Below are 23,065 nucleotides of genomic sequence, written 5' to 3'. Positions count from 1 at the left end.
ACAGGGCTTTGGACAGACTTCCTAGGTGTCAGTCTCTATTATCTGCTACCCCTGCGACTGTTCATCTCCTTGATGTTCAGCTTCCTCTGCAGATTTGGGGCTGTAAGAGATGGCTGCTTGAGTCACTGGCAGGTGAAATAGGACCTGTGAAGAAACGTCTGGTGTTTCCAACTAACTTGACACTCACTGAATATTTGTTACTTGGTGGCTATTACTAACTCAAGCTGACCAAAGAGGCCAAAGACAGGACACAATGATCCAAGGTCTACACTGAGAAGCCTAAGAGTAGAGAAGTGCAGTCGCTCCCATCTCATACCCTAATAGGCTCCCTCCCAGCCTCCTAACCACCAGGCAGCCTGGATCCCAGGATAGACCAAGCCACTGAGATTTCAGCTTGGCAGGACCCAGCACCCAGGGCTTGGCCGACCTCCAGCAATCTCACCCCTCCTCCCCTCTCTGTGGATCATTTATTCCAAGAGCCCTGCTATAAATATCCACTTAGTGAAATGCCTTGCTCCTCAGACACCCTCTCCCCCACCCGCCGGCTGCCTGCACCCTCTTCAAGCAATGCCAACTTGCAATCAGTCTGCAACCTGAGTACACTTTGCACACCCAGCACCACCCAGCTGCCCAGCCTAATCTGCCGGAGTGCACTGGCATGCCCCCAAGTTTGCTCTTGTAAGTTAATGGCACAGCAATTGGTTGTTAAAAATACTAATTGACATTCAATAGGTGATGTTACTTGATAACGGACAGGCTGCTCCAATTCTATATTTTCTTCTGTTCACTCTCTCTTCCTTCTTCATCATTTTTTTTTAACACTCAGGAATACCCAACTGAGGTCAGAAGTCAACTGGGGATAGGTGAGAGAGCATAGGGCCAGAGGACAAGACACTGGCTCTGAGCAATAGCACAGAAAAGCCCAAGAGCCAGGACAGGGAAGAAGGGTAAGGATGAGGCTGTACTCTGCCTCCTCCTTTTGTGCCTCCTTAAAGAGCTCCAGCTTGAGGATCCAGGAGAGTCCATGATAGAAGAGATGGGTGCTCTCCCTTTTCTGTGCACTTTAGGATTCAAACTGTGCTTTCTCTCTCTGTGCAGGCATCTTTCAAAAAGAAACCCCAGGTTGTCTTTAGTACTGGTGCAACAGTCATGTTTACTTCTCATGCTCCCTCTGCTTGACAATAAAAAAGTGTTTGCCAGCCAGGGCAAGCCTTTGCTTTCTCCATCCTTTGCTGACTTACATGGTTAGAATTTGCCAAGTCAGAAATGGTTGCTGAGTGCCTGTTCTGGGCTGGACCCTGGGAACACAATGGTGACAAGGAGAGACATGAGCAGTGCCCTCACGCACCCTGTGGTTTTGCAGAGAAAGGCTCTCAGGGATCATGGGTGTTGCTTGTGGCAGTGTTATGGGAGTGGCTCTCAGGTGGTCTGGAGGTTGGGAGTCAAGGGAACTCTCCCTGGGGAGAAGCTGGGACCTCTGTGGGCTCTGGGCTTTGCAGGATGTTCTTTGTGCCAAGGCAGCTTCTCATGAGAGAGAATCCTGGCTGAGCCGGAAGTAGCCTGAGTGGGGTGTCAAGAAGTTCAGGGTCCCACGGAAAGCAGGTGGCTCGGAGCCTGGAGTGTTTCAAATGCAAAAGACGCAGGCTTCCCCAGATGGGTGTAGGCCCTAGCGGAGCTTTACCAACACAGGCATCCAGAACTGGGGCTGGCGTCACAAACTGCAGCAACCCGAGGCATGGCACACGCCCTCCCTCTCCCTGTTTCTGAGCATGGCTCTTCTCTGCGCTGGTCACGTTCTCTCTGCCCATCTGTGGATCACACAGCCAGGAAGGGAAGAGACGGCTGCAGGCAGCTGCAAGCTTCAGACACCCCAGCCCACGTAGCTGGCAGCATACAAAATCCCAGGGAAGGACTCGGATTGGACTAACTTCAGTCACCATCCAATCAGGAGTCAGGGGTGGCATCGCCATCAGAACCAGGAGGAGTGAGTGAGGAAGAGGAGGAAGAGCTCCAAAGACAAGAAGCATTGTTTATCAGAGTCACAGCAGAAAGTGAAGCTGACCTGACATGACCAATGGCTGTCTACTCCATCCACAACCACCAGACTTAATACTCACACTAGTAGTAATATTTGGCCAAGGCATATGGTTCCTCTGGCCCTTCCCTAGGTTATCAAAACCAATGTTTCGGTTAGGTGAGAATGCTATTAATGTCTTTGGTGTGTGCCTACATTTTCTATTTAGTACGCCTGTTCTAAAGAGGGAAAATTATTTCTTAGGCTGGATGATGCATTCGTGAGCGCTTCTCAAGCTGCAAGGTACCCGCAGACCCTGGCTCAGCAGGTCTGAGCCGGGACCTGAGCTTCTGCGTTTCCACAAGCTCCCAGGCAGCGCTGGTATCAGCTGTTCCTGGGCGACGTGTTTGCTGCGAGGTTTTCATGTTCATCTAACTTGTGGACCAGGGAGGGGAGAATAGGAGGAGATCTAAGTGTTTTAATAGAATCAAATGAGAATACAGTCTTAGACTGGATGGAAAATTTAGAGATCGCTTTTTGTCTCTGGAAGCTCTGGTCTAGTTTCTGTGTGTCTGGGTTGACAATGCCAGGATCGCCACCTAATCCATTGAATCTGCATGCATTTTGAGAATGGCGCAGCACGGAGGCAATTAGGGGGCGCCAAGAAAGAGTTAAACCCTCTGGGAAATAGAGTCCAACAGTCCCAGGCGAATGCTGAGGGGTCGACCAAGCTCCAAGGGCTAATACTATTTGGTTTTCCAGGACTATTTGTTACATCAGGTTAGAGCAGGCAGAAGGTCGGGGGTCGGCTGCCACCCCCCCCACCCCCCACCCCACTGTCTCCTCCATTTGCAGCCTCACTGCCTCCTTTAATCAGATGACCCTCGACACGGAGCTTTCCTTGGGATTTTCTCGCCAGCGCCCTCAGACTGGTTGCAGCCGACGCCAGCCGTCTCTCTGGCCCTGGCCCTCAGAGGCAGGCGAGCGGGCTAAAAGGCACTTTGTGTAAGGGAAAATGTCCGTGGTGATTGGCGCTGCGGTTTGCCCGGACAGCAGCAGATGGGGAAAGGGGCTTTGTCTTCCACTGCATTTCCTTTTCTTCTTCGTCCTGCCCCTCTCCCCCGTTTCTGGTCTGTGAAAGGTGCGTCCTCTCCCTTCCTTCTTCCAGGCCTCGACTTTGTTTTTCTTTCCATCCCCTTTTTTGGGTGCATGTGAGCATCCTTCCCTTTCCTCTCTCTTTTATTCGGATAAATTTCATCTCCTGACAGCGGTAGCCGTGGAAGCCTGCTCGCCACTCATCTCCCCGCTGTGTCCCCAGACAAGTGAGCACAGGGTTCTGGAGGGTCCTGTAACCTCTCTGAGCCTCACTGTCCTTTCTACACAAGGAAGCTGAAGACGCCACCTTTCGGGATCGTTGTCGAGAGTTAGGCAAAGGAGAGGGTCTGGCATACAGCTTGTGCCCAGTTACTATTAGTCTTTTTGTACCCCAAAGCTTCTCCTCTTCCCTCCTCTGTTCTGTCTCTGCCTCTAACTGTGGTTCTTTGAAGAATATTCATTTACATTCCAGAATATTCTCCACAAGTGAAAATCTCTGTGCAGAAAACACAATGGTGTCATAACAAGAATCTAAGCCTGTCACACCATAGCTGTGTAGCCTCGGTCAGGTTACTGAAGTTCTCCAAACCTCACTCTCCTCCTCTGAAAAATGGGCTTAAGAGCTCTTCTGGGAGAGCGACAAAGAGCATATGAGATGTTACATGGACAGCCTACCATGCTACTATGCATCCCTCTGCTGAGCTGTCCATCTGTCCGTCCATCTGTCCATCTGTTTGTTATCAATCCATCCATGCTGCTATCAATCCATTCATGCATTGCGCATTCATCCCTCCACCCACCCCTTGTCCATCCATGTATCCGTCCATCCTCCCATCCATCATTCATCAACCCGTCCACCCGTTCATTCATTCAGTCATTATATAATAAATAATCTTATCCTAAATCATGCCTTTTCATAAAACTCTACTTGATAGCTCCAGAAAAAAAGGTGAAGAATAAAGACAATAACGACATGATTTTGGAGACGTGATAGCCTTCAATGCAGGCCACCAGGGAGCAGATGAAGAAGCGGGCAGGGGCTTCGGCCTTGAGGACAGCACATATGTGGTTGTTTTGCTTAGCAGTTTCCAAACTGACTGGGCCAGAACCAAAGGGCTCTGTGGCTGTGAGAAGGAGATGATGACGGAGGGCCTGCTACTTCCAACACAGCAGCTCTCCATCCTATCTGGTTTTTATTCACCTCTGTTTACATTTTAACTTGGAAAAATATAGTGTTATGCTGCTAAGCCATTTTTAAAAATTGGGAAAGCTATTTTATTTGAGAGACAGGGAGAGGGGCTGGTGCTGTGGAGTAGTAGGCTAAGCCTCTGCCTTCAGAGGCATCTCCCGTATGAGCGCCAGTTCTAGTCCCGGCTGTTCCTCTTCCGATCTAGCTCTCTGCTATGGCCTGGGAAAGCAGAAGAAAATGGCCCAAGTGCTTGGCTCCTGTACCCACATGAGGGGCCTAGAAGAAGCTCCTGGCTTCAGATTGGCCCAGTTCCAGCCGTTGTGGCTCTTACCTCTTTGGTCTGGTGACATCAGGGCATCAGTTGTTCTCATCCAAGTAGCAGATGCTACAAGAAGCAGTGAAATTCCTGCCAAGCAATTTATTTATTTATTTATGTATTTGAAAGACAGAGTTACAGAGAGAGGTAGAGCCAGGGAGAGCAAGAGAGGTCTTCCAACCCCTGGTTCACTCCCCAGATGACTACAACAGCCAGAGCTGAGCTAATCTGAAGTCAGGAGCCAGGAGCTTCTTCCAGGTCTCCCACAAGGGTGCAGGGGCCCAAGGACTTGGGCTATCTTCCACTGCTTTCCCAGGCCACAGCAGAGAGCTGATTCAGAAGAGGAGCATCCAGGCCTAAACCGGCGCCCATACGGGATGCCGGCCCTGCAAACTGGGGCATTAACCCGCTGTGCCACAGCACCAGCCATTGCTAAGCAATTTTCAAAAGTGCAGCTCTAATAACCCACTGTACATACTAAAGAAAAGTCCAGAGACAGCTAGCTGTCTTCTGTCTTTAATCATAGACTAAAGAGTCAATCTCTCACTTGATAGAATCTTTAGAGTGATTCCCATAATCCAGGCAATGGCTAGCAATTCAAATAATGACCTCATCTAATTCAGTAATAATCCTGTGGTTGGTATTGTTACTATCTGCATTTCTCAGACGAGGAAGCTGAGGCTAAGAGATGTCCATGCACTTGCCCAGTCACACTGTAGTTAGGTTAGGACAGTGGGGTTGAGATTTAAACCTAGGAGTTATCATTAAAATAACCCTAGGAGGCCCCTGATCATCTCTGTGGCCAGGGAGAACTTAGAGAAGAAACGCCAAGAGGGTTGTGTTCCTGTCTCTTCCCTGGCGTTCTCTCTCCTCCTTCAGATTTACAGTGGGCACCAGGGCATATTCTGGGAGTCAGCTACCCACCTCCCTAAAACTGTAGGTTCTTGGATTTGGAAGGACTGAGCCCAGTGCTTTCCTAACTGTGTCCTCAGAGCCTGAGGCGTCCTAGAGAGTCTTCAGAGGTTTCCACCATGCAGGATCCGAGGTCAGCATTTCAAGCTGAATGAGAAACATATTGGGCTTCACGTCTAAGATTGGCCAGCAACGAATTGTGGATGTGGCTCGCCTTCTTGGAGACTCCACTTTCTCATCGCTGGAAAGGAGTTAGAAGTGATACTTAGAGTGTAGGGTTACTAGAGAGTTAAATGAGAAAAGGCATTCAGATTGCTGCATGGAGTGCCTGGTATATGGTGAACACTCAAACCACAAACTACTACGACTACTGCTGCTACATCATCATCACTTGTCGTAGTTGGAAAACCAAAGACCTATAGCAACCTGGGTGAGAATCGCCAAGCTTGAACTGGAGCAACACCACGTGACCGTCCTCCCCAGACAGTCTTTCTCCATGATTTGTGTGTAGGTCTTGAAGGTTCCCGCTGCTGCTGACTGACCCCACTGCAGTAGACGGATGCTTTCAGCCCTGAAGGTTGGAACTGAGTTGGAGTCTTGCTGCTGTTGCTTGTGAGGTTGATCTGGAATCGGCAAATAGGAATCTTCCCCTTGCAAGAAATAGAGTTTAAAAGAAGAAAAGAAAGTGTGGGTTTTTATCCTTAGTTCCCTATAATAAGAGTTAGAAGTTAGACAAGCTCTCATACCTCAGTGTGCATCATTCCATTGCCTATCAATGAGGCAAACACTTCCAAGCATGGCTCCCTCACAGGGGCTGTAGAAGAGGTCAAGTTAGAGAAGGCAGCGTTTGTTGGACTCCTGTAAGTCAGGCCAGCTGTATTTTCCCTCTTGACCTTCGCCGTAACTCCAGGAGATGGATGATGTGACCCAGCACCTCACGATAAAGACAGTGAGGCCCACACGGGTGCAGCGCCCCAGTCAAAGCCAGGCAGCTGGCACGTTTGTTCTATTCTCCACCAACTGGTTCTTCAGCACTGCACTCTGGAGTTCCTGTGTGTTTTAGGTTAGGTCCCCACACCAGCTCGTGAGGAAACCAAACACCAGTGTGAGATGAGCATGGACTTGGACATTTTGTCTGTCTTGTTAGACATATTTAATTTTATCAGCATGGCTGCTGTAAGTGCCCACCTCTGTTTCGCCAGCTCTCACCAGGTAGAAATTCTGGATCAAGGAGTTTTACGTGGTCATCTCCTTCTACCTTACGCATAAGGCACTATTTTATCTTCATTTTGAACAAGAGAGGCTTGATGCCATTGGTTAATGATTATTTTTGGAATACCTACTGTGGACTACGTGCCTCTCCAGGCACTGTGAACACAGTAGTGAGAGAGCAGAGCCCAAGCCCTCAAGACGGCGCTGTTCTGTTTGATGGATGGAGGGATACAGACCAGAAACACATCCGTGAAAGGGGCGGGTTTGTGGTGCTGTGGTTAGGGCACTTCAGAAGGCCATGTCCCGTATCAGAGTGCCTGGGGCAGGTTCTGGCTCTGCTTCCAACCCTGTCTTCCTGCTGTTGCACACCTGGGAGGCAGTAGATAATGGCTCAAGTACAGGGGTCCTTGTCACTTACATTGGAGACATGGATTGTGTGAGTCCATAGATGGGTTCTTCCTTCCTGGCTTTGGCTTAGCTGAGCCCTGGCTGTCGCAGGCTTTTGAGGAGTGAATCAGTGAATGGAAGATACCCCACTTCCCCTGAATTTAAGTTAATTAAAACTAAGAATAATAAAAAAAACAAACATACCCATGAATGAGATAATACAGCACTGATAAGAAGAGGAAGAGGAGAAAGAAGAAGAAGAAATAGGGTGATGAGAAAAAGTGACCAAGGAAGACAGGGAGAGGGTTAACATTTGGGTCAAATTTGAACGACAGCAATTGTAGACAAAGAATTTGCAGCAGGAGTTGCACATACAAAGGTCCTGGGGCAGGCACAGCACATATCCAGGTAGATTAGGGGATTCACACCCCAGAGCCTGTTCACTGCATTTGGACCCAGGGCTGTTCTCAGAATTGGTGCTGAACCACCCCATTCCACTACAGACCTGGATATTTCTGCTAGGTGGGGGAGGAGCTGCAGTTAGATGACAATGTTACTGAGGATTTTCAGGGAGGACTCAGCCGGAGCTGCCACTTCCCGGGAAGCACGCACAGCCCTGAGGATGATTGTCCTAAGAGAACACGGAAAAGTTAGGCCTTGGATTTTCATACCTCTTGGTCACGGGATACAAATTCCAATAAGAAACTCAAGGTCACGTCCACTGCAAAGCAAATGAGGCTGCCTGTCTCCTTGTCCTTACCAAGAAATGCGAACGTGAGCGATGCATGCATGGTGCTCAGGACTGGGGGAAGGTAGGCTCCAGCGCGGTATCAGCCAGCACGTCTCCAACTTCATTGTGCACCCAAGTCTCCTGCAGATTCCCGTACAATAGGGCCCAAGAGTCTGTGTTTCTTGACGGTTCCAGGCGAGCTGGGGCAGCTACTTCATGCAACACATGTTGAGAAGCAAGAATATGAGTTCTGTTACACTGAAGATTCTCGAGGGAAGAACACAGGGAAGTTCTGATGGCAGTTGCTGCTCACGGACTGTTCCTTGCTCGCCTGATGTCCTTTTATTTTGCCCTTGCAGCCGTGCTGTGGGTGAAGCTGAAACACTAAGAGCTTACGGTTGTGGTTCAGTGTCACCAGCTGGGAGAGTCTCTTATCCTCTCACTTTCCACCTGGGAGACGGAGTTTGGAAGTGGATGGCAAGCTGCTGTCAAAAACCGGTTGGGTCTTGCCATTGGATTAATAGACTCCACACTGTCTCATACCCTGATTTAGCCTTACCTGTCAGGTGAGAGGGTGGGTAGCATTGGTTACCAAGACTAAGTTTCCACCCCTTATAAGGTAGCACCTGATACTGTCTCTTAGAGGAATCTGGGGTGTCCAGGAGGTCCCACCCACTATCCGTGTCTTTTGGGAACCTTGACACGCTTACCTTACTCTCTTCTCCAAACGTGTCAAAACTCAGTGGTCTTGGTAGATGCGGAAAAATGCCTTGGGGACGACGTGACCTGCCAGGCTCTGTGTCGGGTCCTGCTGATCCCACTGTGGTAGTAGTGATGCTTCCCACTCTCCTGGGGGCATGCGGGTCTGTGTAAAAAGCCAGCTAGGTAAGAAGGTCCTTCCCGCGAGGGATCACAGGGTGAGTACAGGGTCCTCAGGACACACACCAGGGGCCGCTCACCCAGACCCACCCTGCGGGTGTTGAGGGAGTCATGGATGAAGCAGTGTCCCCCCAGCCCAGGCTACAAGGACACTTGACACCCCCACTCTCTATACTTCTTCCTGCTGCGCCATTCCATCAGCTGCAGCTTGGGCCAGGGTTTACCCAGCACTTACAGAGAAATGATGCCATAGTCTCAAAGCAGAAAACAAGAATAAAATATCGATAGAGGTTGCTCCCTCCCACTCCCCAAGAATGGGCACGAGTTTCCAACCCAGAAAGATCTAGACTGAGAGGAAGCACAGAAGCATCAAGGATTCCCCTCTCCTCCCCCCTCCCTCTAACCACCAGTGCCACCCCCACCCTGGAGCCACTCCCCATCCTTCCTCCCCGCACTCACCCCCACCCCCCCAGGAGACTGGAGGAACTTGGCAAGCCATCTCGTCGCCAATCAATCTGTGGTGTAACAATTAGCACTTAGGCACCACTCATGCTAAACACACGCTTAGAAAACACTTAAAAAAAAAAAAAAAGGAAGAAGAGTCATCAGAGGTAGGAGCCAGGGCAGCACTGGTGGTGGTGTGGGGGGGTGTTGGGGGGAGATGTCAGGGAGCGGAGCCAGGAGGAGGCCTGGGGAGGAAACAGATCAATGAGCTGCGGAATGGAAGGCATCTAATACCCTATTATTGACGAGGCCAAAGCACTTTGAGGCGTGTTTCCACCGTGAGCAATTAGTCTGTGAGACCGCAGGAGTTAAGCTAACACGGGCTGCCCCCCCATCTTCCAATTGGATGACACTTTCATTTGCTAGGAGCCCCCGCAGCAGTGGCGCCAGCCTGCAGCCATAATGGGGCCCATCCACGGAAGGCCAAATGCTCCAGCCTCCCAGAAGGCCCCCCTCGCGCCCCCACCCACCCCAGCCCCCACCCCACTCCCGGTAACAGAATCCAGTCGACTGGGAGTCTGTCTGCGTGCCTGCGAGCTGCCCAAATTGATTGTAATGGTTTTATCGCGCGCAGAAAGAGCTGGCTGTTTTCTCGCCTCTGCTGTCGGCTTGCAGGCAGGAGGAAGTGACTCCTCCTCGGTGCACTGGATCGGATGAAAGGCAACTTTTGTTTGTTGGAGAGAAACTGGCAGCTTGTTGGTGGTGGCCGCTCCTCTGCAGGCCTCCTCATTGCGCACACAGCAGGGGGTCAAGGGGGACCGGGGGACTTGCTTCCCCATCACTTCTGGGTTCCTCACTAATGGCTTGAGTGTCTGGGGATGAGGACTCTAAAGAAAGGTTTAGGGAACAGAAGGATTAATGACGAGGATGCTATGGATCAATTATTACCGATCAACAAAGATGATGATTGGAGTACCTACCCTGAGGCAGTCCCTGTGTTCCAGCACCTTCTAGAGATGTCTTTGTAATATTCCAGCAGCCCCATTAGGTAGGCATTGTTTCTTCCATTTATAGAGAGGAAAACTGAGGCGTTGAGGGGTGTTGTGCCATTGTGGAGGATGCACAGTGACCAGGAGAGTGAGGGGAACTGGACGCAGTCATGTTCACGCCTAACCTGGTGCTTTCTCCACAGACTGCATGTCTCCCTTCAGTCGGGCGGGATGAGAAGTGACACCTTCAGGATCAGGTGTTCTCCGTGTGTGGGGAAAACGGGGACCTTCTAGATTCAAGCTTAAGGGACCCTAGACTGAGCCGATAGTGCAAGTGGAACACCCATATCCCACCCCACCTGTGTACATGCCACGCTCTTTCTCATCACCTCGCCTGTTCTCTTAGCCTGCAGTTCCCAGCTCCACTCCACGTGTTCCTAGAGAAGGTCTTCAAAGCTGACCTCTTGGAGGAGGACTCCTGTGGTTGCTGCCCGTGCCTCCCACTCTTTGTAGACTTCACCGTCATATCAACATCGTGTCTGTCTAAGACTGTGTCAGCACGATTGGATGCAACAGTGTGGAGATTATCTGTGGATTTCCCTCTTCAGCATCTCCCTTAGCTGTATTAGCACAAAGAACCAAATTGGGATGTGCCCATGAAGCTATGTGTCTGCTTACTTGTTTATGATACTGTGAGAAACTATAGGCACAGGCAATTCTTGGCGTTTCAGAGCCTGGGATGGAACCAATAGATGAATAGTGTTTTTTGTGTGGTCTTGAAGACTTGCATCCTCTCCTCACCTCTCCTCTTCCGTTGTCTCTGTCCTTATCTGCTATTTCATGTCCTCATGTTTCCACGTGTGTCCACACTGAGTCTGTGGTCAGTTCCCAGCTGTCTTTGGTACACCCCGCCCAGTAAGAGGAGCTGTGGACAATACAACTGAAGATAAGTATGCAAGTCATTCCCAGCTAAAGGTGCTGACCCCCTGCTCTTCACAAGAAAATGCCTTGGCTCTCAGTGGTCCTCGGCATCGGTGGGGATTTCTTACCTTTGTCTAGATGAGATCTTTAAAGCTAGAATCCAGGCACAAGTAGAGGGTTGGTAGGATGACAACAGAGACCCAGCCCCAGGGCAAAGAGAATGGAACCAACGTCGAACTAGATGGGTGGGGAGAGGAAGGCCACCTGGGCTCCTACTCCATCCTCAAGCAGGACTCAGGTTTGAGGGTAGATGATGAAGTTACAGCTCTGTTTCCCCAAGATCAAAATGGGAAGGATTGGCTTTGCTAACCCCAGAGGTCTGTGCTCTTTATCATTCTCTTGGGGAAGAACTGAAAGTTCTGTCTGCTGTGATGGAAGGGGAAACCAAACAGCAAGTGCCTGGAAGAAGTGCCGAGGTGTGTGCTTGAACCTGGGGAGTTAGTTTCTCCATCTTGATAGGCAGTATGTAGGCGTGGAGGGCTCTGGGGGAGAGGAGGTGAGGGTTGCCAGCCCCTGAGCCTTAGTCCCACGTGTACCACCCAAACCCCACCTGGTCCTATGCAGCTGCCGGGGTCTCACCATCTAAAAATTGTGGTAGCTACAGGTTTCCAACATGGCTGCAGGTTATTACCTTCAGGTTATTACGATGCTGGTACCGTGGTCGGCACCCCCACTCTCTTGATCCTTCTGAGATTTCTAAAAATAAGGGCATGGATGTGGAGGTACTCAAGCCCCACCCCAAACTCTGCCTCTTCAAATATTTAGTTAAACCCTGCCCCAGATACCACCCCCTATCCTATAAAGGACAACCCCAAACTTTGTTAAGCCACCCCTGTCTCCCCCTCTCTTTCTTTCTCTCTCTCAGTTGCCCACATTCCCTTCTGAGCGTGTGCTTCCCCTTTGCCTTTGTCTTAAATCTTGCATCTCTACTCACCTTTATCACAGATAAAGACACATCTCCTCCTTGAATGCTTTCTCCTGGGAAACCCCTAGCCAGGGGCAACCCCCCACCCAACAGTGGTACTTGAGTTGGTCACAGCATCACTCCCAGGTGGTTGGGAGGTCAGGGGTCTCAGGACTGGGACCAGGGTAGGGATGGGATGAACGATGATGGATGTGCTTGAGGAAGCAGCATACTCATTACAGGGGCACTCCCCTCTCAACAGCGGCTTGGACTGTGGACTTCTACTGACCCCAAAGGGGCTCAGGTGCTGGTTTAAGTCATGAACCAGTGAGCTCTTTCCATCTAGTGCTATCCCCCATGGAGAGAGTTAATGAGCAAGTTTATTCATTTCCTAGGGATGATGTCGCAAAGTACCACAGACTGGGTGACTTAAAACAACATAAATTTACTACCTTAAGTTCTGGAGTCTGCAGGTCCCAAATCAAGGTGCCAGCAGGGCTGTGCTCTCCTCGAAGACTGTAGGGGGAGAATGCCCCCCATGTCTTTCCCTTAGCATCTGTTGGTTGCCAGGAACCGCTGGTATTCATTGGCTTGCAGGTGCATCACTCCAGTCTCTCTCTCTCTCTCTCTCTCTCTCTCTCTCTCTCTCTCTCTCTTTCTCTCTCTTCATACAGATCTCATCCTGTGCATCTTCATATCATTTTCCCTTTGTACATGTCAGGCTCTGCCTTTTCTCCTTACAAGACATCAGTCATGTTGTGTTAGGGCCTATCTTTATGACCTCAACTTAACTTTATTCTATTTGTAAAGACTGTATATCCCAATAAGATGATATTCACAGGTATGGAGTTAAGACTTCAATATGTCCTTTTGGGAGGTCATAATTCAAACTATAGCAGCACGGAAGAAACACATGCATTGTGGGAGATGTGCTTCCATCTGTTCCTGGTGAGGAGTTAGGAGATTTTTTTTTAAAAAAAAGACTTATTTTATTTATTTGAGAGGCAGAGTTACAGACAGAGAAGGGAAAAGACAGAGAAAGAGAGAGAGGTCTTCCATCCACTGGTTCGCTCCCCAAATGGTCAAGTGCGGCTGGAGCTGGGTTGATCTGAAACCAGGAGCCAGGAGCTTCTTCTGCGTCTCCCACACAGGTGCAGGGACCCAAGAACTTGGGCCATCTTCCCAGGCCATTATCAGGGAGCTGGATTGGAAGTGGAACCAGCAGGTATATGGGATGCTGGCGCCACAGGCGGAGGCTTAATCTACTATGCCACAGCGCCGGCCCCGAGTTAGGAGAGTTAAGGTACCTCACATCACTTCTCCTCTGGCTACCTCTAAGTGCAGCCTCTGTTCCAGATAAGTTCAGACTCAAATTGACAGTGCAGTAGTCATTCCTTATCTGTGGGGGGCAAGTCCTAAGATCCCCAGTGGATGTCTGAAAGATAATTCTGAGTCCCACATACACTGTTTTTCCCTCTAAATGCCTATGATATAAACTAGACACAAGGAAAGATTCACAGTAATAGCCACGCATAGAATAGAGCAGGTGCAGCAATATACTATAGTACAATTGCCAGCATTCCTACTCTTGCTCTATGGAATCATTATTAAGTAAAATAAGGGTTACTTGCACACAAGCACTGCAAAACTGTGCCTGCGGATCTGATTCCAAAGGGTTACTTAGTGTTTAGCTAAAGGATAGTGTATTCAGCGAGGAAACACTAGATAAGGAGAAGACTGTTGCCCTAAGTCCGACAGGGCAAGAGAGTGCAAGATTTTATCATGTTGTGCAGAGCAGTGTGCAGTTTCAAACTTGTCAATTGTTTGGTTCTGGAATTTTCCATGTAATATTTTTAGACTGAGGTTGAGCCTGGGTAACTACAACTATGGAAAGTGAAATTGTGGATGTGGAGGGACTTATGTCCCACCCAAGTGAATGCCACGCCCTCTGTGAAACTGCAGGGGAGCTGCGCATACCGTGAGCAGGAGTGGCCTGAAAGCCAGGAAAGTGAGTGCCTCTGGGAGTGACCCTCAACCCACAGGAGGTAAGAGCCAGGTGTCAATGTCCCACCTGATCCACTGCAGGAACAGTCTAGGGTATGTCCTGTGTGCTTCTCAGGGATTCCAATAGAACTGAAACCCCGAGTGTACAGCAGCTCTTCAATGATACATGCTTCCTTCCTCCTCGTGTCACTCTGTCTCTTCTCTTGCACCTGAGTCCTGGGGCTACCTCGTTCTCCTCCCCATCACCCGCACCCACCCACCCCAACCCCGCTACCTGTAAAACTATTGGTATTAAAGCCTCAGGTGCAACTTTGGGTGGGTTCCAAACTAAGACATAGCAAGACATGGGGAATGAAGAGGACCGGAGGTGTTTGTTTCCCTGGTTATAACCTGGCTCTGACCCTGCAGGGCTGCGAACGTCCAGGCTATGAGCCCTGTAAGGCCTGTGAAATCGTCTGGTCCTGCTGTGGCAGCACAGCTGCAGGTGGGACTGGAGATTCAGTCAATCCATAGCAGGCCAGCTTTCAAGTTGATCATTTTGTATGGCCCACGAAGGATGCCATAAGTATCCCAATGGCCCTTGGCAGAAGAAATGTCCCCTCCCCCTGCTTAGAGAACGCCAATCATCAAATGCTTTACCTTGTGCAGGCACTGTGCTAAGCACAGTACAAGCATCATCTCTCTCATGGCTGGAACCATGGCTCTCCAAAGGTCGTGTCCACTTGTAACCTCTGGAAACCGTGAACTTGATGTTACTCGGAAGAAGGGTCTTTGCTGATATAACTAAGGGTCTCAGAATACCTGGGAGGGGCCAACAGGATGGGTGTCCTTCTCGGAGACACACAGAGGAAAAGGTGTGATGGTCTGTAAACCAAGGGATGCCGGGGATTGCTGGAGGCATCAGAGGCCATGAGAGATCTGTGGGTAGATGCTCCCCGAAACCCTCAGAAGGATCCAGCCCTGCTCACAGCTCCATATCAGGCTCTGGTCTCCAGAGCTGCAGGAGATCCACATCTCTGATCTTAAGCTACCCAGTGTGGCCATTAGATGTAATAACTAGCAAATGAATATTCCTATCGAGTCCGCTAAGCCAGTGGTTGCCACGTCAGTACCATGGGTGTGAACACGGAGGCTTGGCCAGCTGCATTAACATCTCTTAAGTGGATTTGGATCTAATTCAGTATCGCTCAGAGTCCTTACCTGTATTTCTGGACAGTCTTCTTCAGGGACGAGTGCCGGATTCCCTCTGGGGAGAGGAAGAGCTGAGGTGCCCGAAGAGGCTCTTGTCACAGAGAATTCAAGGACTCTGGGGCCCAAGCAGTTCTGCTGTGGAGCTCAGGTGGCACAGGGCGCACACAGAGAAGATCACGAACAAACTTGGCAAAGGAGGCCTCGCTGGGTGCTCCGGGCAGCACTGGACAATGGAAGTGGAGAACGATCCTGCCGTTTCTGAAACCTGTGGATACTGAAGTCATTGTAACCTTATTAGGATGCGGAGGCCTGGGTGTGCCTTTGTCGTACAGGGCTTCTCTGTAAGCCATGTTTTAGAGAGAAAGGTCACTGCGGGGCTGGGGGAAGGACGTGGACAGTGAGGTCACCTCGGAGGTGGCAAGAGGCCAGGAAGGAAGCAGGCAGGGGTCAGGATTAGAACTGAGAAACAAAGGGTCAGTGCAGCTTCTCCTGGAGAGTCCTTTCTCCCCGAAAACAGGGACTCTCCCGTCACGCGGCCTGCAGCCAAGCCAGCTGGACGTGTTGGGCATAGACTATCCATTGCATCTGCACACGAGTAGAGGCGATGGAACAGCTAAAGGGAAATGTGAGATTAGCTGGACGGAAAGTCTTTCTCAAAGATGGTGAGTGCACGAAGAACCACCCTTCAGTGTCCGTGAGAAGCCTTGCGCATCCGTCGGATGGGCACTGTGTGGCTGGGCTGGTACCTGCTACTAGGTCTCTGTCTGTCTATCTTTTATTTATTTGTGCATTTGTTTATTTATTCAAGAGGGAGAGCAAGCACTTGCATTCACTGTTTCACTCTTCAAATGCCCCCGTAGCCCCTGGTCAGGGCCGTAGCCAGGAGCCAAGAGCTCAGTCCAGGTCTCTCACGCGAGTGGCAGCAGCCCAGTCACTTGAGCAATCATTGCTCCCTCCCAGCACTGGCATTAGCAGGAACCTGAGATCAGCAGCCGAGCTGGGTGTGGAACCCAGGCACTCTGACACAGAACGTGGACTTTTCAAAGGCTCAGCTGCTAGGCCAAATACTCACCCCCTAAGCCTTCCGACGTTAGACAAGTAACATGGGTTTTGATATGCTTGTAGTTTGATGAAATAAAAAATGTTCATCTCTTGGAAGAAAATGGTGTAAGGGTGCACAATCAAAACCGGAATGATGTGTTTTCAAACTCCGCATTCCAAGGAAGATGAGAGAAAGTGGTAGCAAGGTGACGTGGTGGTGAGATTCTTCGTAGGCTGCAAGGAAAAGGCAGCATAGATTAACTTAAGCCCCAGCTGTCAGCTACCCATCACACATCGCTGTCTCTCCCTTCCCATTGCCCGTGGCAGGCTTCACTAATCTATCGTGGCGCGTCTTCTTTCAGAGCTCTGTCAGGGCTTTGCATCTGAGGACTTAGGCTGGGCACTAGCAGAGGCAGCTTGAGGATGGAGCCCTCGTACCCTTCCTGCCCTCACGATAAGGGTTTGCTGTAGAGAAGTGCAGCGACACGTGGAAGCGCCGAGCAGCTGGAGATCTGTGGCTCCAGAACTTCAGGAAACTGAACTAATGGTGCATTTCCACTCTGTAGCCAGCAACAGTTTTAGCAATCTCCACTTCCTCTTTGGCTCCCATTGATACGTAAGGATGGAGCAAGAGATAGAGATAGATACAGAGAGAGAGCTAGAGAGCATTTAATTGGGACAACGTGCCATCAGTCAATAGGGTGTGCCTTTGCCAGTGTAGACCATCTCCAGAGCCACTTGTGGAAGGCTGACTGCCATCATGCACCCCTATTCTCGGCTGCTTTTATGTTGGTGGAAACTTTTTTTTTTTTTTGGACAGGCAGAGTGGATGGTGAGAGAGAGAGAGAGAGAAAGAGAGAGAAAGGTCTTCCTTTGCCGTTGGTTCACCCTCCAATGGCCGCTGCAGCCGGCGCACCGCGGCTGGCCCACCGCGCTGATCCAAAGCCAGGAGCCAGGTGCTTCTCCTGGTCTCCCATGGGGTGCAGGGCCCAAGGACTTGGGCCATCCTCCACTGCACTCCCTGGCCACAGCAGAGAGCTGGCCTGGAAGAGGGGCAACCGGGACAGAATCCGGCACCCCGACTGGGACTAGAACCCAGTGTGCCGGTGCTGCAGGTGGAGGATTAGCCTAGTGAGCCGCGGTGCCGGCAGTGGAAACTCTTTATCCAACTCTTTATCCAAGGCTCAGTAAACGTTTATGGAAAGGGCCACATAGGAAAATTTCACCCTTTGTAGGCCATGCAAACTACTCGGCTCCATCACTGGGGCGCAAACTTCCCCGTAGGTAATATGTAACCCGATCACTGCTGTGTTTCAGTCAGACTTTATTTACCAAAACAGGTGCCTGCAGCCCACTGTTTCCGACCATTGCTTCGGCCAATCAGTCGTGGCCAGGGCAGCAGGGTTTGATAGCATCACTTGGCATCCTTCTGCCGGAGGACCTGTGTCGTCCTCAGCAGAAGACTGTGTGTTTTGTGTTTCGCAAATGTTGAGTGGGTCCTGGACTCTCTGGAGTGGAAATGAACTCCATAGCTACCACTATGCTTTCCATGCCCAGGCTGCAGTGAACAAAGCTGTGTCTGTTTTTGACCTCTTTCTCCTGCTTTCTTTTATTGCATGTAACAAAGGTGGAAGGCACGTGGCATGCCTGCCGCCACTCCCCTCGGCCTCGCCCGTGGCAGACACTACCAATTGATCCCAGAGCTCTTTCTCACTGAGTCCATAGGTGACCCCAAATCCTTCTGACTTGAGCAGTCACAGCCAGTCAGTCCATCAGAGGTGACAATCCAAATGGAAATCCGTTTGCTTTGATGAGAAAAAGAGAACAGGAAAACAGGAATGACAATGAGGTTTGAGAACGGGGTAGGTCCAAAATGTGTTCAAGCTGTGACGGTCAGCTGCTTCCCACCTCCGGGCCCGCAGCTCTGCTTTAGTAGACTCTGTGGGCAAACTCAGGGCCGCCGAGTTGTTGTGCATGTTCCCTGTTTCCATAGACGGCCTTACTCTTGCCATCCTGGAGGGCCCCTGGAGGCCGTGTCCCAGCTGCTTCCTGCGAGCTGCTTGCAAGAGATATTTGCAGCCCCGCAGGGAGCCCCAGAGTTTGAAGCCAGACCCAGCGAAGTATACAGTGCCCCCAGGCATCAGGCCCAGAGCTGACTTCTGCCTGCTGCCGGAATGCTCTCTGCTCCAGGCCCTCCTGTATGGAGCTGGCACCTGGAGGAACATCGCCTCTTAATCTCCCCATTGCAGTCGGCACCTGCCGGGTAGCACCGCGAAGAGGAGGAGAAATCGGCTTTTAACACCGGCAGTGACCTTCCTTAAGCGCCTTCCTCTGCGTTTGATCTAGCAAAGTGGGAGAGGTCAGGCCTGGGCCTCGGAGAGTGAGAGCCCTTGTCAACAGGCAGTCGCAGCCGTGCGGGGATGGGGGCGATCAGAGGCGAGGCTGGCGGGCGCAGCCCGGGTGCTCACCTGGAAAATATTTCAGGAGAAGCTGTCACGGGCATTGCTGAGTGCCGACAAGATGTGTCGGGGAAATCCACCGGGTGCTTTTAGGAAACACTCATTTTCTCTCGCAGAATCTTGCTGCCTTTCTAGTTAGGGGCCCACAGGGAGTTTGCTGGCATTGAAAAATTAGCCAGAAGAATTGGAGCAGCAACTGTGGGGAAATCGGCTTCTTTTGGGGGCTGGAACAAGGTCTCGTCCTGAACTCGATTTGTTTCTCTTCTCCTCGCTCTGACCTCGCTGGCGACCGCAGCAAGTTGGTTGGGCTCTGTGTTCCCCATTGGCAGAGAAGGGTGCAGTGGTCGGGACGTGGGCTCTGCATCTCCCTCCCTGGGGCTGAGCCCAAAGCCCACCGCTTGCTAGCTGGGCGACCCTCGGCAGGTGTCTCAGCCTCTCTGTCTCAGTGTCCACGTCTGCAAATAGCACAGACGGCCATCAGCTCATGGTTTCCTGACTTCACGGTGACGACGTGCACTTTTGTAGGTCCCGCACTTTGGAGGTTCAATTTTATTGTGTCTTATGCAGTAAGACTTTTTTTTTTTTTTTTTTTTTTTTTGGACAGGCAGAGTTAGACAGAGAGAGAGAGAGAGAGAGAGAGAGACAGAGAGAAAGGTCTAGGTCTTTTTCTGTTGGTTCATCCCCCAGTGGCCGCTGCGGCTGGCGTGCTGCGCTGATCCGAAGGCAGGAGCCAGGTGCTTCTCCTGGTCTCCCATGTGGGTACAGGGCCCAAGCACTTGGGCCATCCTCCACTGCCCTCCCGGGCCACAGCAGAGAGCTGGCCTGGAAGAGGGGCAACTGGGACAGAATCCGGCGCCCGGATCGGGACTAGAACCCGGTGTGCCGGCGCCGCAGGCGGAGGATTAGCCTATTGAGCCACGGCACCGGCCCAGCTCCTTGTTAATGCTCCTGGAAGAAGCAGCGGAGGATGGCCCAGGTTCTTGGGCCCCTGCACCCATGTGGGAGTTCCAGAGGAAGCTCCTGGCTCCGATTTTGGCCTGGCCCAGCCCCGGCTGTTATGGCCATGCCATTTGGGGAGTGAACCAGCAGGTGGAAGATTCTCTCTCTCTCTTGCTTGCTCACTCTTGCTCTCTTGCTCTCTCGCTCTCTCACTCTCTTGCTCTCTCGTGGGTGCACTCGCTTGCTCTCATACTCCATATTTCTGCTGGCATTCGGTCTTGTCAGTTTCTTTGCTTTTCATTTTCTTTCTTTTTTACATCTTAGTCATGCTGGTAGGTGTGACGTGGTCTTTTTATTGCGGCTTGGATTGGGACTCCCTGATGGCTCATACTGGCGAACATCTTTGCGTGTGCTTTTTAGCAAATGTAGCTTTGGTGAGTGTTTGGGATTTTAGGAGTAAGAACAGAGTTTGTTGGAGGCCTTTCACTCCTTTGTCCTTAAGGATTCTAGGATGAGAGATAAAGGTGGAAGCCTTTATCTGCTTGGCTCCATTGTGTTCTGAGTGCCAGATGCACCTGCCTAAGTGAAGGGACTGGCGGGGTTCTGCTTGCCGCCGGCTTGAACGGTGTCTGTTTCTTACCATTTCTCTGCTCTGCCTTCTGCTCTGTTGGCCTCACTGCTGGGCTCCCCAGGGCTGCTCCCTTTTGCGGGAGAGACAGTGCCGGTGCTCTAGCAAGCTCCCTCCCCACGGATCCCAGTGCAGCAGGTGCAATACCTGCTTTTCTCCTGACTTCCCCAGCCGTTTTAGGTAGCTGATGAGGTCATCTGACCTTCCGAGGATCCATCAAGGCCAGGGTGGAGACTGATTGCCTCATGCCCAGGGTGTGTGTCTGTCCCTGGTTTGGAGTGGGAGCGTATGCTGGCTTCATGGACTGGGGGCGGGGCCAGCTGGAGCCCATCCCGCGGTCACATCTGGCTGTATGGGGCTCTTTGGCTGCCTCTGGGTTGTGCTCCTTCCCACAAAGGAGGGAAGCCCATGGAGGCAAAGGGAAGACTCTGCTCCGGGTGTCTGGGACCCCTACATTCCATGGGCCGAGAGCTTCAGCTCTTCTTCCCGGCTCTGCAGACCCAGCCCCTCCCTGGCTGGCCCTTCAGCGATGCTGATGCTTCTGCTCCTGGACCTGAGGGAGGGAGACCGAGTGGACTTGAGGCCTTGGGGTGTGGGGGAAACAGGTGGAAGAAGCAGCGAAGGCTTTCCTGGTACTCTGTGTTCTCTAGGAAACTCTGGGAAGCCCGAGTGGTCTAAATCCAGGCACTTCCTCTGGCCTTAAGTTCCTTAAAAAGTGGAGTTTGGTGGGATGCACGCTTGGAGAACTTTATGGGTACAGCTGGCTACCTCGGACTAGGAGGTGAGCACAGCCCTTATGGGCTTGGTTTGTCCTCCTGCCCTGCATGTCCCAAGGCCAAGGCCAGTACCAAGAAAGGATTAAAGGTGCCAGCGTCTTATTAAGAGAAATAGCTACGGCAGGCCTCGCCGAGAGAAGGCTGGGGTGGTGGGTGTCACACGGATGCACATCTGACCCCCGGTGCAGGGAGGAGGGAGGGACGCTTGGGTGGACATGTCCTAGACCACCCTGAAGCCTGAAGAAGTTCAGCAAGGCCTTGGTGGGAGGTGGGGATGCCAAAGCCAAGGTTGGCCTTCAAGGGCATCCCTGTGTTCCCAGAACCCATCTGCCTTGGTGTCCATCATTCCTAGTCACTGGCTGGGGTATCCCATGGGAAATGCAGCCCTTCCCGCGCAAACACGGTGACAGGTGTCAGGTGCAGTGCTGGGGTCCTTGGTCAACTTCATTTCCGGGGCCTGCTCGGTGCACTCTTGTGGTCTCCACACCCTGAGATGCCCTGTGTGTGTGTGTGTGTGTGTGGAGGGGGGATGGTGGGCCGGCTCAGGGACGCTGCTGGGTAGGAGGAGCTGTTTCAGATGCTCCATAGCGCCGTAGGGTAGCTGTGCCTGGTAACAGTGAACTGTGTGTTTCAGCATGGCTGATAGAGAGGATTGGGATGGTGGATGTTTGAAGGATGGTGGTGCACTATCCCGGTTACCTGGATGTGGTCATTACACATTGCATGCGTGTGCTGACATATGATACCATAATTCACAAAAATGTACCACTATTAGGGGTCAAGTAAAACAGCTTTAAGATTTTAGTTTTTATTGGAAAGGCACAGTGACTGAGAGAGAGAGAGAGAGAGAGAGAGAGAGAGAGAGAGGGAGAGAGTAGGAGAGAGAGAGAGAGAGAGAGAGAGAGAGAGAGATCTTCTGTCTGCTGGTTCACTCCTCAAATGACCACAGCAAGCAAGGCTGGGCCATCCTGAAGCCAGGAGCCTGGGACTCCGTCTGGGTCTCCCACAGGGGTGGCAGCGATTCAAGCATCCATTGCTTTTCCAGGCGCATTAGCAGGGAGATGGATTGGAAGCAGGGTAGCCATTGTCACAAGCAGCAGCTCCATCTGCTACACCACAGCGTTGGCCCCGAGGACAATTTAAAAAAAAAAAAAAAACGACCTCCCCGCAGATAAAACAGCACAAGGGTGCGGGTGACCACTGGCAGGCTTGGAGCAGGGGCCGAGGCGCTGCGCTTCCCGGCTTCCTCGGCTTGAGCCTCAGGCAGGGCCACGGGGCTGGAGAAAAGGTTGCCCCGGTCACTATCCGTCTTCCCCAGCCGCGGGCTGGGCACAGCTTTGGCTCAGTGTCCCCTCAGCATTTCCACATGGGGATCAGTGCTGCCGAGCAGTTGCCAGCTCAGGGACAATGCGGTGACCCGAGATGGCGGCAACCATGGAGGCTAATGACCGACACGTGCTTCCCTCGGCAGGTGCGGGGAAGGCAGGGCCAGCTGAAGGGGAAGCATCTAATTGGCCGGGAAGTCACTGGGCTTAAACAGGAAGCGGAGAGAAGCCCCGCCAAGGCTCCGCGGCGGCCTGGGGATTGTGCTTACGGGGAGCGAAGGAAAGTGGAGCCAGGAAGTCAAGGCTTTCCCGGTCCCTGGACTTGCCATTACAGGAGGGCCCGGCCATGTGCAAAGACACGTGGGCAGGGGCCCTATTCACACGCACCTGTGTGTGGAGCAGAGCTCGTAGATGACCTAATCTCTGGTAAGTCCCCTTTGTCTCGGGTAGGCATCGCGTTTCAACTTTTAAAAATGTTTTTATTTAATTAGAGAGAGAGATCTTCCATCCTCTTGTTCACTGTCCAAATGACTCCAATAGCCAGGGCTGGGCCAGGCCAATGTGGGAGCGAGGGAGCCAGGTACTCAATCAGTGTCTTCCACACGGGTATCAGGCACCCAAGTACTGGAGCCATCAGCTCTGCCTCCTAG

Source organism: Lepus europaeus, chromosome 23, assembly GCF_033115175.1.
Source record: "Lepus europaeus isolate LE1 chromosome 23, mLepTim1.pri, whole genome shotgun sequence".
Taxonomy (NCBI): Eukaryota; Metazoa; Chordata; class Mammalia; order Lagomorpha; family Leporidae; genus Lepus; species Lepus europaeus.
This window is presented reverse-complemented; position numbering follows the sequence as displayed.